Source organism: Nannospalax galili, unplaced genomic scaffold (assembly GCF_000622305.1).
Source record: "Nannospalax galili isolate Female #2095 unplaced genomic scaffold, S.galili_v1.0 scaffold1205, whole genome shotgun sequence".
Lineage (NCBI taxonomy): Eukaryota > Metazoa > Chordata > Mammalia > Rodentia > Spalacidae > Nannospalax > Nannospalax galili.
In genome coordinates this window covers 1,466,933-1,481,063 of record NW_008354017.1, presented here as the reverse complement: position 1 = coordinate 1,481,063, position 14,131 = coordinate 1,466,933, and the positions used below count along the sequence as shown (strand labels likewise).

General features: G+C 35.9%; 1 pseudogene; it reads left to right on the top strand.

Moving 5' to 3' along the window:
- The first annotated feature begins 12,687 nt into the window (after positions 1–12,687).
- On the top strand, positions 12,688–13,750 carry LOC103748473 (annotated as a pseudogene).
- The last annotated feature ends 381 nt before the right edge of the window (positions 13,751–14,131 follow it).

Sequence of the window (14,131 nt, the reverse complement as noted above, 5' to 3'; positions counted from 1 at the left end):
CTCTCTCTCTCTCTCTCTCTCTCTCTCTCTCTCTCTCTCTCTCTGTAGAATACAGTTAAACCTCAAGTGTCATTCTCAAGATCTCTGCCCGCCTCCTTTGAGAGAGGACTTCTCATTAGCATGGAGCTCACGAATTAGACTAGACTGACTGGCCACTGTTCCAAGAACCTCTTGCGTTTCCTGGCATTAGGATTATAAATGCATGCTATCAGATGTAGTACGTGTGTGTGTGTGTGTGTGTGTGTGTGTGTGCTAGAAATCTAACTCAGATCCTCATGTTTGTGAGGTAAGCACTTTACTAAGCTATGCTCCCAGCCCAAAAGAAATACTTCAAGAAAGTTATTTACAAGTTGTTTTCTAATTAAACAAATTTGGAGTTGTCTTCCAAATCTTGTATTGATTTATCTTCTTAATGTGTTATAAAATTTACTGCATAAAAACACAAGTTCCTCATTTTTTTTTGTGCCTTTTAGTTCTTATCCAATATAATGACCATCAAATTCTGCATGTTACTACTAATGAGCTCGGTTCTCTGGCTGTAGGATAACTATTAGTTTGTTCAAATTTGTTCACAGTCATAGACTACCTCATTTTGTGAATACAGGAAACCAAAGGAGGGGGGTGTCTCAGGTTTATAAATGATCTTTGGCAAAGAAAATACCATTTCTCTGACTTTTCTTCTTCCTTGGGGTAGAACATTTAAAATTATAATGAATTTTATTTTATGGATTAAAAAAGGATTATTTTCTCTCTAATCTATTTTAATGAAATGAAATGTCTACATGAAGAAAGCAAGATGCCTAAGCAATGGACTGGTAGGTATTTCTCACTAATCCTAGTAAATATTTGCAGCATTTCTTGTCTCTAAGAATGAAACCACAGGCATGTTTAATTGCTTTTTCTTTTTAAAGTTTTTTTAACTAGTAGATAAAATATTTTTAAACATCCACATCAATATGATAACATATAACAGAATATTTGGGTATATATTCATTACATAATATTTAAATCAGGTTTAATAGGGTCTCTTCAATCATTAACAACATTTGGTGGTGAAAATTTCAAACGAATTCTTTCTAGTTTCTAGGAATATACAGTATCTGACAATGAACTGTCGTTGCCACTGCATACCAGAGCTCTTTGCTCCTCTCTTACCATAACTTAGTATTCACTGTTCAAACTTTTCCAACTCCCTCTCCCTAGCTTGAGATAATGACCATTCTCCACACAAATTCTAAGCAGTCATCTTTTTTTAAAAAAAAAGTATCTCACATGAGTGAGTATCGTGAGTATCCTCAGGTCCCCTGATTTGTTTTGTTTTGTTTTGTTTTTGATCTTTAAATAGCCACTGTCTATTGTTTGGGGCCACCTTGGGATAGTTTCCCAAGTATTTTTAAATCATAACCATCCTGTTCCTTTGTTCTCACTGTGAGTACTATTATAATTTCTCAAAAACTTTTTGCTGCCACTCTTTTATATTTTCAAATCAAGCTTTTAAAATTCACAGCTAGCCTCAATATGCTTCATTTTCTTCCTGCATTGGCAATTAGAACCCTAGATTTTGAACCTATTCTTGATGTTCTATTTGTATTTTCCTAAGCTGTTGACTTTCATCACTGTAGTAAAGTATCCTTCCTGACATCATCATTGGATGTTCTTTTAATGACTTTTCCTATGATTTTGCTTCACTTAGAACTTCTATTCCCATCTCTCAATTGGTTGAAGTCTGTTTTGGTCTGAAGTGCCACCTTGGCTGCTAGCAACTCACTAGCATAACTGACACATGCATGGTACCCCTCTCCTACCTGCTGTTGTCCTTAGGCCTTATTTGATCCTTAGTTTATTAAAATATGGACTGCATAAAGGCAAAACATTTCAAGGAATCTTTAAGCTATTGGGATTTTGCTTAAGCAAAACTGTTGTATTTTTGGTGTGCTCTGGAATGATAAACATAGCATGTTTGTTTCTTAGCTAATATTTGTTTATTAGTTGATCAATATTTTGAAAAATTACAGATGGCTTCTCCTCAGGAATTGAAAATTAGAGCACATGGTTTTCCTGCTGTGTTAATTATATGTTTATGTTCATCACAAATACCAAAAAGAACGGGGAGAAAAGAGGAATTTTACATCCTGTTATTAGGTACCTTTCAAATGGCTATGAATATACTTGTTTTCTCCTTATTATAAAAAGTCTTTGCTTAAATTTCACTGTTATATTTTATTTTTAGACATATTTATATAAAATATGATGGTATCCTTTTATTTTGGTATTTCAATTTATTTTTGGAAGCATATTTTGTATTTTTGCTCTCCAAGTTAGCAAGACTACACTTCATAGTTTTTTCCTCATTCTCACTGACACATAACTCAAAATATCAGATATAATTTTTATAAATCCTAAATAATGATATAAAATTTTCTTGAACTATCATAAAAGTTTTAAATTTTGATGATAATCTCCTACTTTACATAGTAAGAAGTAAAATTGGTATTAGCTTTCTTTATTTCCAGAGACAAATGTCTTAAATAATATTTTCATTTTAAATAGTATTAATACATTCTATAAACTCATTCCTTACCTACAACATCCATTTCTAATACAGAAAAGATTGTGCAGATGAGCAAAGAAGCCTTCGTCTAGGTCAAATAAGGATAATAACCAGGACCTTATGTATATTTAAAATGTAAAATATTTTATTTCCCTTAGAGATCTAGATCATCTCCATCACTTGATTTAAAGGGCACCCAAACAGTAATGGGAGCTCACTTTAAAGATGATACTTGAAGACCCTAATGGTGTGCTGTTTTGAGTCCAAGAATCGGTTTCTGAGGTTATGGTGCACATCGTATTTTATTGCTAAAGGAAATATGCAATTATAGGGAAGGACTAATGCTTGTAAGGACTGATTTGAGTTTTCCTGCTGTGATATGAAACACTACTGACAGGTATGAGAGACAGGTGAGAGAGTGGTGAGAATGCTTGATCCTATTTTTAATATAAGCAATCTTGTATGTTAATAGGACCCATCTTTCAAGTTATTTTCTGATTGGCAAGTATTAAAAAAGGCCTATAATATATGTAGGTCCACTGGAATAGGCCACTGTTCAGACAGTGGTCCTTCTGATTCCTGCAGCAGAACCTCTACATATCCAAGATAAAGAGTAACATATCTTGTTCAAGAACTTTCAAGTGGAATATCTTGTGATGACCCTCTTGGCCTTTGTAACAATCCAAATTATTTTCTTGCACACTACAACTCTTGAATGATGGGGTCAGTAACTAAGAGCTTGATTGCACTCCCAGCCATTTCATTTATAAGAAGATGTTTTCTGTTTTGATTTTTGGACAGAGTCGCATTGTAGCTCCAGTAGGCCTGGAGCTATGTAGATCACTATGAAGACCAGGCTGGCCTGCACCACTGAGCCTGGCATGCAGATCACTTTTGTTGGACAAATCCTCTCTATGCTTCAGTTGCCTTGATAAAAGAAAGAAAATTGGGGAAAAAAGGAACCTAATTTATACAGTTGTTATGAAGATTAAGCAGGTTACACCGTTTAGTGTTGACTGTGTTTTCTATGTTGTGACTAAATATATCCACACATTTATGAGCAAGTATAACAAAAAGCAAATTTCAGAGAGACATAAACACTAGAAACAAAATGAAAGAAGGTGATACAATAGAGTGCTGAGGCAGGCTTCTCTACAATAGGCATCAGTGGCAACTGAGAGTGTTTCAGGGGTGAATTTCCTGGAGAACTTAAGCATTCTGAGGAACAGAATAGAGTATCTTAGACATAAGATAGAACTCTACAGTGATTATAAGTGAGTTTTATTTTCAAGAAAGGGATTACTGGCAGTAATGACAAAGATGAAGGAATTCCATGAGTCCCAAAGTTATCCAATTTCTGTATTACATATCTTCTTAAAGGTTTGATAAGTCCTAGATTTATTGAAAGAATAAACCATTCCATGGGAGCTTTTCAGGAGTGAAGTGAAATAGTCTGGTTTACGTTTTTAAAAGCAGAGTCCGAATGGTAGGCACGTGCTAGGACATAGTGCGACTCAAATGGAAGGAAGGGTGACAGTAGAATTCTAGTGCACACTTCGAGGTGAATGTTGCTATCGTTACTTTGATCATGTGCAATATTGAAATCACCTTTTTGATTGGAGTCTCAAGAAAAAAGATTTTATTGGCAGAAGTTTAAGAGAGTGAGAAGTTAGGAAAAGGATAAAAAAAAGAAAATTTCATAAGAATTTTGCTTGAAACAGTAGAATATTGGGCAGTGACTAAAGAAATCTGGAGCAGATTAGTTTCCTTTATCCTTGCTTTGACCAAATTACCAAACAGAAACAGTTAATGTGGGAAATAATTTCTTGGTTCATGTTTTCAAAAGATTCAGCCCATTGTGACCCAGACATCATGGGAACAAACCAGCTCATATCTTAGTGAGTCAGAAAGCAGAGGAAAAGGGTAGATTAGTGATCATCTGATGTTCTCCTTTTGCTTCTTTCTCCTTTTGCTTCTCTAATTTTTTTCAGAGCCTTCAGCACACAGGAAGGTGCCACCATACTCTGGACAGAGATTTCCTCTTCAGCTAATCCTCTCTGAAAGTTTTCCTCTTCAGCTATATCATCAGACATACCCAAAGCTGTGTCCCCATGTCATACTGATTTTAAATCCAATAATGTGAGAATGATTAGCTGTCACATGACATTATATGATAATATTTTTAAGCAAGTCATGTTAAGGAATGTTCCTTGAAGATTGGAGTATGAAGGGAAATTTTCTGAAAGAAGACATAATTACAGAAGCAATCATGTTGAGAAAAATAAATAGGAATGAAATCTATGATACACATTGAGGGATTCAGTACATGAGACTACAGACTTGTCTTCTATCAAAACAGGAATTCTGCACACAGGTGCAGGGAAGTTGATAGACATGCACATTTCATCTAGTGTTCAGTGTAACAATATGTGAGCACATGTACTATGAAGGCCTGCAGGCAAGAAATGATCCCTGCATTTAAGCAACTTAGAAACAGATAAATACACTTCATAATTATTTATATTCTTGTCACACAGTCCCCTTGTCAATAATATTTAAAATTTAAATTTTGTCAGTTTTTCCTGCTTTCAGTACCTAGAACACACAATGTTACTTTTGGTCCCCACACTTTGATGTTACAAAGAAAGAGATAAAGGTTTCTCTCATTGCACTGCCCATCCTTGTATACTGATGTTTGCAATAGACTGATGCTGCTTGTCATTTTTTTAACACCATTTAATCAAAGCTTGGTTTACTCATTTCTTAAAAATTATATGGTCATTAATTTACTTCCTTAATAAACACTTAAGAAATTTATTTTAAGAAATATATTGTGTTAAAAGGTTTGAATACTTGTATGTCAATAAATGAGAATTATGCCTCCTTATAAGTGGCCTATTTTATTTTATTTTATTTTATTTTATTTTTTCATCTTTTTGAGACAAGGTTTATATCTACCCATAGCTGGTCTGGAAATCACTATGTAGAGCAGGCTGCGAGACAAGAATGACTGAAATATCACTGAAATTATCCTTTTTTTCATAATCAGCAAGGATTACATAGATACTTTCCTTCACTTTCTGAAAACAATTGATATAATAATCACAGAATAGTATTTAGAAAGAATAATCATGCAAAGGTTTCAATCAAATTTTGACTCAAGTCTTTCCTTCAACAATGGGTATCTGTGTGCAGCTCAAATGTATCTCTAAAATTCATGGGCTGGAGAACTGTCTCAGTGGTTAAGAGTTGTTCTTCCAGGGAACCCAAATTTGATTCCCAGTAGCTATATTTAGTGTCTCACAACTGCCTGTATATTCAGGTTCAGGGTACCTGAGGCCTCTCACCATTGGCCTCTAGAAGCACCTGCACTTATGTGCACAACCAACCACACACACACACACACATACACACACACACACACACACACTCACATAATTTAAATAATGAAAATATAATATTTAAAATTTATCTTATTGGACTGGCAAGAAGGCTCAGCAGGTAAGCTTATTGCGGCCAAAACTTATGACCTGAGATCTGAGCCTTGAATCACACATGGTAGAAAGAGTGTACCGATTCCTGGAAATGATCCTCTGACCTCTACATGTGTGCTGTGGCAGAGGAACTACTTGCCTTCTTCAATTACATACAGTCAATAAATAAGCAAATATAATTTTAAAATATAAAAATTAAAATTAAATTTATGCTAATAATTCTTATTGATCTATTCAGTGAGATTGCAAACTCAACATATTTGGCATCCTTTATACAGAATTGTGACCAAAACTTAGTAAAAATAGTCATTATCTAAATACTTTCATATACAAGTAATGAATTGGATCAAATTCTAAGGAAATGTATTGGCCCATGGAATGAAAAAACTAAGGGAAGTGTTTTCTTAAGATTTGTTAATGTCACCTGGGTGTGGTGGTACAAGCTCTAGATCACAGCAGTAGGGAGACAGAAGCAGGCAAAATCTCTGAGATAAAGGTCAGCCTGGTCTACATAGTGAGCTCCAGGTCAGAGAGGGCCACAGGAAGACTCTGTCTAAAAAAAAAAAAAAAGTTTAAGTTTCACTTCACTTCACTAACATCAATAGTTTTTGTTCTATTCTCTATCAGTTGGTTTTCTCAGGTAAACTATTTATAAATCTCTTCTAACTCACAATTCATACTTTTACCACTGAGCAATCAAAGAATGAAAAAAAATATGTTTTTTTTGTCTTTATATGTCCAAGTAGAACAGCTCTGTACTGTATCTTTTTTTTTTTTTTTACATTAACTGGGGAGCTTATATGTTTACAAATCATTTCTGATAGCTGAAATATCATGTGCTAAATGGTATGGAAAGATGTATCAGTCCTTTTCATAAGAGGCTTGGAATTAGCCTTATGCTACCAGCTCAGAAATGAAAACCCAAAATCCAAAGAGAATTCTTTGGGGAAGGAGGAAAGCCCAATTTACTGGACTTTACAGAAACCAACCTACAATAGCCATACTTTTGGTATCTAATTGGTTGCTTTAGTAAGTATGTAACTAGCAAAAGCAAAAGAACAAATAGCAAGCAGCAAACAGAGATGCAGCAGATAGCAAAACATCATCAAATCCTATGCTTCAGCATCCAGCAGGCACAGTGAGAGCATGATGAAATGTAACATCATCAAATCAGGGGCTTGCAACATCCAGCAGAAATTGACTGAGGAAGCCCCATTGAGATAACCAGCTGGAGTTCCCAACTGAGAGCTTTCTATCCATGAAAGAGCTTCAGCCTTCACATTCCCATTACAGGCATTTTATACCATGGGACAAAAATGAAAATATTTGTTGGAAATGGTTTACGTCTAACTTTTCTCAAAGACACAATGTTTTAATATGTTTAGTGGCTTTCTGTTTTTCCTAGGAGGCCAGGCTGACCCAAGAGAGGGAGTTTTGGAGCACACTTAACATAACCATGCTTGAGTCTAAGACAAAGGAAGGTCACCTGACTCCAAGTTTAAACAGTGCATGACAATTTACCAATATAATGTATATTACAACTGGAGTAATTAAGGAATGGTGACAAATATGGTAATTTCCATTTGATCTAGTTTTGAAATATATGGTCCTAAGGGGTTCATAGTTATTAATAACAGCGTTAATGTTTTGAATGAATTCTTTGTGTGTACAATCAAAAAATGGTTTGCGAATGAGTATAAGAAGTAGATTCAGTGCTAAGGGCTCAGAATCAGAAGAATTTGAGTAGTCATGTGTCTTAACATACAAAAATAACATATTCAGTATTTTCAGAAAAGTTATGAGGTATCATGGTTTCAAGCTGCAAAAACAGACATCAACAAGCAAACCTTTGACTGTTGTATCTGAAAATTCTACAAAGTTTTTAAAAAGCTTTTAAAGCATTTAAAGTCAGAATTAATGGCTATACAGCAATTAAATTTTGCCTTATATCTATAGTTATGCTTAACTGTATTTATGTTTATGTGCCAGTGTTTTTAGAATTATTAGCATTTTCCATCCTTGTATATAGGAATACTAATATGTCAAGTATAATTCTACCTCCTTCTGTATGAATTTAGCAAAATATACCTAAAAATTCTAATAATCATTTCTTAACATTGATATGACTTGTGTATTTCCAGAGTTTCATTTTTGGTGCTAGAGATCTGATGAAGAGGCTCGCTCATACCCTTAAGCAACACTTTACCCACCAACCTTTCTCTTGATTGTACTACTTGTCAAGCAGTAAAGCTGTACTCTGAGTGGTTTCTAAAAGAACACTGCCTTCTGTTGAAATTTCAACCCTACTTTTCATATTGATTCTCCTAAGTGTAGATGCTATCTAGAAAGAAAAACCATGTTTCTTGTTTGAGTTCTTTCATATGTTACTTGATTTCACCAATTATCATGCTTTATGAAAAACGGTAAAATAATTAAAATCCAATCACAACAAATTAAGGTGGAATTTAGTCACTGTTAAATCCATATATGAGATTTTGTAATGTGAACAGATTCATGATAAGAAGAATCTTACAGAGAATTTTTTAATAAATACAGTACTTCAAAAATCACATTTCAGAATATGTGGATGAAGGAAGGACAAATAGTGTGCACCAATTTATTTTATAGGGCCAGAGATAATCTTTCTTGCTTGAAAAGATTAAATTTTTCATTGCTTTAGGTTTATATGGCAATAGAACGTATCTCTTTGTTTGCTTGGTTTTCTCTTGTGTGTTTGGGGGACATGAGACTCAGCGTTACCACCCCAGGTTCCCAAGCTTTTAACTTGGGCTCTGTGGTTTGCGAATGAGTATAAGAAGCAGATTCAGTCTAACATGATGATTCCTTTTGGCCATGTTTTATGTTTCTTCTACTAGTCAACATCCACCCAGTGTGCTAAGAGCAGAGAGAAATGTTGCACATACCCTGCAGATAAAAGGGAATAAAAGCTCTTCCAAGACTTCAGTTCAAACTCATACACAGATTATAGAGCTGTGAATATGAAAAACTGTCCCCCTTTAAAATCCAATCATGCAAGCTTAGAGTTTCTGCTTGATGTTGGCAAACAAATCTGAAACTGGTGTCCACAGGAGATGATCATGTGTCCATTTGCTTAATATAACATGTTAGGGTCTTTTCTATTGGTCTAAGAGCACAAAAGCTGCTTGAAATGACTTTCTAGTCAGTGGGAAAGATCAAAACATTCGATGGCATCTGCGTACTTGCTTTAAACAGAAAGATCCAATACACCGAAATCCCTTAAGTCAGGCAGAGCAGTCATCCTTGAAATAGATAGTGAATAGTGTGCAATAAATGTTTACTCTGTTGAAGACTGCAAGATAAAGATGCTACATTGCGCTCTGTTAAAATTAAATAGATTAGTGCTCCATACCACTGGTGTGCATCATCTGGGCACTGACACAGCCGTGAAACTGTGGTTGCAGTGCCGGTTCCAGAAACACAGCAAGAGATTGATTAAAGAGAGCCTTCTACCATCTGTGGCCACGTTATGCTTGGGCTAGTTCATATATCTGCAAGGGCAGCAGTAAATATGCCAACACAGGCAACAGGTTTCCTTGAAGCAGAAAAGAAAGTGGAGTCAAACTGAAGCTAGAGCCTCAATCTGACAGCACAGGATTTATGGAAAATAGCTGACATTGGCATTTTGGGCAAAAAGACCATCCAGGATGGACATAGTATGCCAGAAAGATGAATCCTATTTGAAAGATTTATGATTAAATTTAAAATTTGTTTTAATATATGTTCAATTAAAATGGTTAAAACAATTTTGGCTGAAAATCAATCTTTACATTAGGAGGCAATTTAAATAAAAAGTTTGGCTTAAAATGTTTGTTTTATTTGGATAGGGATAGAAAAGAAAAAGATGAAGTAGATGGTAAATAACTGACCAAATACAGCTCTTTTCCTAGAACAACTTCTTGCACATATAAAATCTTTGAGTCAGGGTTATTGATCATTCATTCATTCATTTAAAAAAATTCTTTTGTAGTTCCAGCTATGTAGAACAGGCTGGCCTAGATCTCATAAGGATCCGCCTGCCCCTGCCTCCTTAGTTCTGGGATTAAAGGTGTGTAACAACACACCCAACCTTCGATTTTTAAATATCACATACTGAGAGCTTACCTTGCCCATAGTGTCAGTGGTGAAGCTCAAGGGAAATCAAACATTCCTGACTTCCAGGATTTTACATTCTATGTCTACTAAGACTGAAGCAACATACACACATAGTTAGACTTCTGCATTTAAGAATGCTGCATCATCTATGTCCAGTAAGTAGTAGCACCTCAAATGAGCTTCCATCAGCATGTTACCAGGAACCATTGATTTTTATTTCCTTTGAAGTACCTATTCTGCATTTCTACTTTGCTCTGAAAATATCCTATCCTTTCTCTCTCTCTCTTTCACATAATTTAGAGAATGAAAATCAGTCAGAGATGTCAGTTATCTTTTCATCACCAAATCCACAAGCCTATCTGCGTGTACTAGGAGCTCCTTTGTATTACTATATAAAATCAGATGGGGTCTGAGAATCTGGTGCCATTTCATTCTCTTAGTAAAGGTTTCTCATTCCACATATACTGCCTTCTTTAGGATTCTACGTCTTTCATTCTTTTTTTTTTTCCTTCCTATAATATCAAACTTTTCCTTCTCTTACTTCTGGGGGGGTTCTATATCCCAAAAGTCACTGTTGCTTCATTCATTTCATATTATTTTAAACACAGAAAATTGCAATGCTTAAAGTCACAATGGGGAAGAGTGATGGGATTTTTCAAGGACTAAAGCGAGTGTTTCCCTTTGTCTTCAGCCATCTAGAGCACAAAAACACAGCAGGTGCCCACATGATTAATTTAGGAAGCTTTGGGACATCCAGACTTTTGACATTGCAATATGATGTTGTTAGCTGCAAGTGTGTTAGGCTGTGTTCATAGCTATTCTGAGACTCCTACAGACTGCAACTGGAGCCTATGTATCATATGTTTTATCTTCTAATCAAACAAGTAAGCAAATTCAAACTCTCCTTTATCCTGTAGTCTCCTTCAATTCCCTTCTGGTCAATTTGGCACATAAAATGCACAGAATAATTTTTACTACACTTTTCCAAACACTTCTCTGAACTCTTATTACACTATAAAAATGCTACAATCTTGCCACCTTTTTACTTCTCTGAAATTTATCCTATCGATCACAACACAATGTCTATTATCAACTCCAGTGTGCAACTCCCTGTCCCTCATTCAAAAGCTTCCTTCTTTGAAAATCTCTCTTGGCTTCTAGGACACAGAACATCCTGGCTTATCCCCTTGTTTTCCTGAGTAGATTATTCCTTGCTCTTCTGCTCCAGTCTAAACCTGAGAAGACAGACTGTACCTTAGTCAAATCTGAGAAGATGGGCTGTACATTAGTCTCTTCTGAGAACATGGCCTGTACCTTCCTTTTTATTTTCCTCCACTTTTTTCTTCTTACTTAGTTCATATAATCCAGTCATATGGTTTTCATCACTGATGTAGTAAATAAAATAACTGTTAAGTCCTCAGCCTCACCACTTCATTTGGGCATTGTGTTTGTATGTATTTTTTTTTTTTAGCTTTTACAAAAACTTTTTTGAGAATTTCATACATGTATACAAGGCGTTTTGATCAAATCCATGCCCACTCCCTCCCCTCCAACATTCCCATTCTGAAGAGGTAACCCTAAAATCTTTTAAGGATTAGTTACAAGCTCCCAAATACTTTTAACATTTTTGGCCTATTTTAAACATATGAGTCCAAAATTAAATTATTCATGTCTTTCCTCTATAGTCTCCTATACTACAATAACACTTTTGTGAGATCGTCAGTTTTGTAGTTAAATGTTCTGAATTTCCCTTTTCCTTTCTTTAATCAATCAGTCTATTACTGTAAGGAATTCAAGGTTTCTCAACTCTCTGGAATTTATTCTTTCCTCTTCTGCTACCTAGATCAAGCCACCTGCATCTCTCAGCAGTCAGTGATATAAGCTCTTGATTTTATCCTCTTTTTCTCACCTTTCCTCTTCAGTCTCTTCTCCAAATAAGGGAAAAATTATTCCCCCAAAGGTAAGCTAGCTTATATCTTATAACAGTTCAAGGTACATAGAATAGCATGCGTACTCCGTTTCAACCTACAATGTCTTGAGTGAGTGGGTGTGTGCCTGTCTCTAAATCTTCCCGGACTACTTTTCTCTCATTCACTATGTTTTCACTCAGGCATTCATCTCTATGATATCCTTTAATATTTTATTTATTATATTCATTTTATGTGTATGAATGTATTGTCTGCATGTATGTAAGTGCACCCGTGTTGTGTAATGCCTGTGGAGGTCAGAAGAAGGTGTCAGATTCCCTGGAACTGGAGTAATGATGGTTGTTAGCCACCATGTGGTTGCTGGAACTGAACCCAGGTCCTCTGCAAGAGTACCAGTGCTCTTAATTCCTGAGTAATCTCTCAGGCCTCCATAAATGCCCTTTAAATAGGGATTTATTTGCCTTTAGAATGCCATCCATCTGCCCATTTCATGCCTACTCTTTCTTATTTACCTCTTAGGACTCTGGCCTGTCATTGCATTCTGAAGTAGTCTAAACTAAGAGGGCCCACTAGGAGAACTATGCCATTTCTGGGTCATGACTGATGATCCCCTGGATGAAGCTGGGTTAAAACCAAGGATGAGTGGAAACATGATACCTGTCATCAGGAACTCAGAAGCAAAATCAGCCAGTGTACCAACAACTACAACTGTGTCTTATAGTGTAGAAGAAAAAATATTCAACAATAACACTGTGAATGTACAGCCCCAAACTACATGGGATATTGAAAATGTCAAAATTGCTCATGAAAAATGGATCTATGTCCATAAATAAAGCACCAAAAAAGACATGGTTACCATACTTTAAGAGATGTCTTCAACTAGCTAGACTTCTGAAGTTCAATTCCTGATATTCAAAGGTTCACTTACAGGGTCAAATTGCTATAGCTAATTGCAGATTCCCAGTTAATTTCATTGACGTATAGTACAGAAAAATTACTTCGACAATTTGGATGACATTGTTGAAAAGGTTCTTGACTACCAGCAACATCCACAGCTAATCAAAAGTCTTCTCAAACACTTGAACTTTACCCCTTGTGTACTTGCTAGAGACATGCAGAGATCATTGTTAGTGAGAATCAGCAATATTTGGATTTGCCCCTTGGAAACAGCAGCTATAGAATTTTCAGATGACTAAGCAGGTGAACACTGGCCTCACACTCAGTGATCTACCTTGACCATGCTGAATGACATCCTGTACCACTTCTCAGAATATTGTTTCTCTGTGCCAGGTATACCCACCCTGCAAATTCTCAGTGAAGATGTCAATACCACTTTGTTGAGAAACAAGTTTTATCAAGAAACAAATGATGTCAATACCACTTTGCCAAGATGGTTTAGTAGATATTAGATCCTTTCAGAAAAAGCTCATACTGTATGGAACTTGATTTGTTTTACACTTCCAAGATGCTATGCAACTAAAGGACAGCAGGGAGACACATTACCTGTCTGTCAAAACTGGGGTATTCACTTTAGGAAAGATTCAGAACACTACACAGAAGTGGACTCTGACAGTTGCTTCATGGTTGTGTCCATGCAGCATCTCATTGACCACTTCAACTTCTGGTGTACCGATGGGGTGTGAGAAATAGTCTTAGTTTAGCAAAAGAGAGGTGTTATTGTTGAGTCTTTATTTTCAGTACAAACTGCATAGTCTTGGACTAGCAAGTGAGCAGGCTGGCCACTATGAGAAAGGCGATTGAAGGTCAGTGTTGATTTTTTTATTGGAGGTACTAGGTGATTCCAATTCAGTGGAAACCAATAAAAGATGCAAATTAACTTTTGACTGGGTTTGCCTGGGTTGGTGTACAGGCTGAACCACCCCAGCTATGCCTGGGAGTATGGAGATCACAGCAAAGGTAGACAAGTTTCTGTGTAGTTGACCAAGCCTTGCTGGTACAAATGTGGCTAAGGCTAGGTCCACCCACAGGAGTAGGACAGCAGATAGGGAAGGAAGGGGTACATG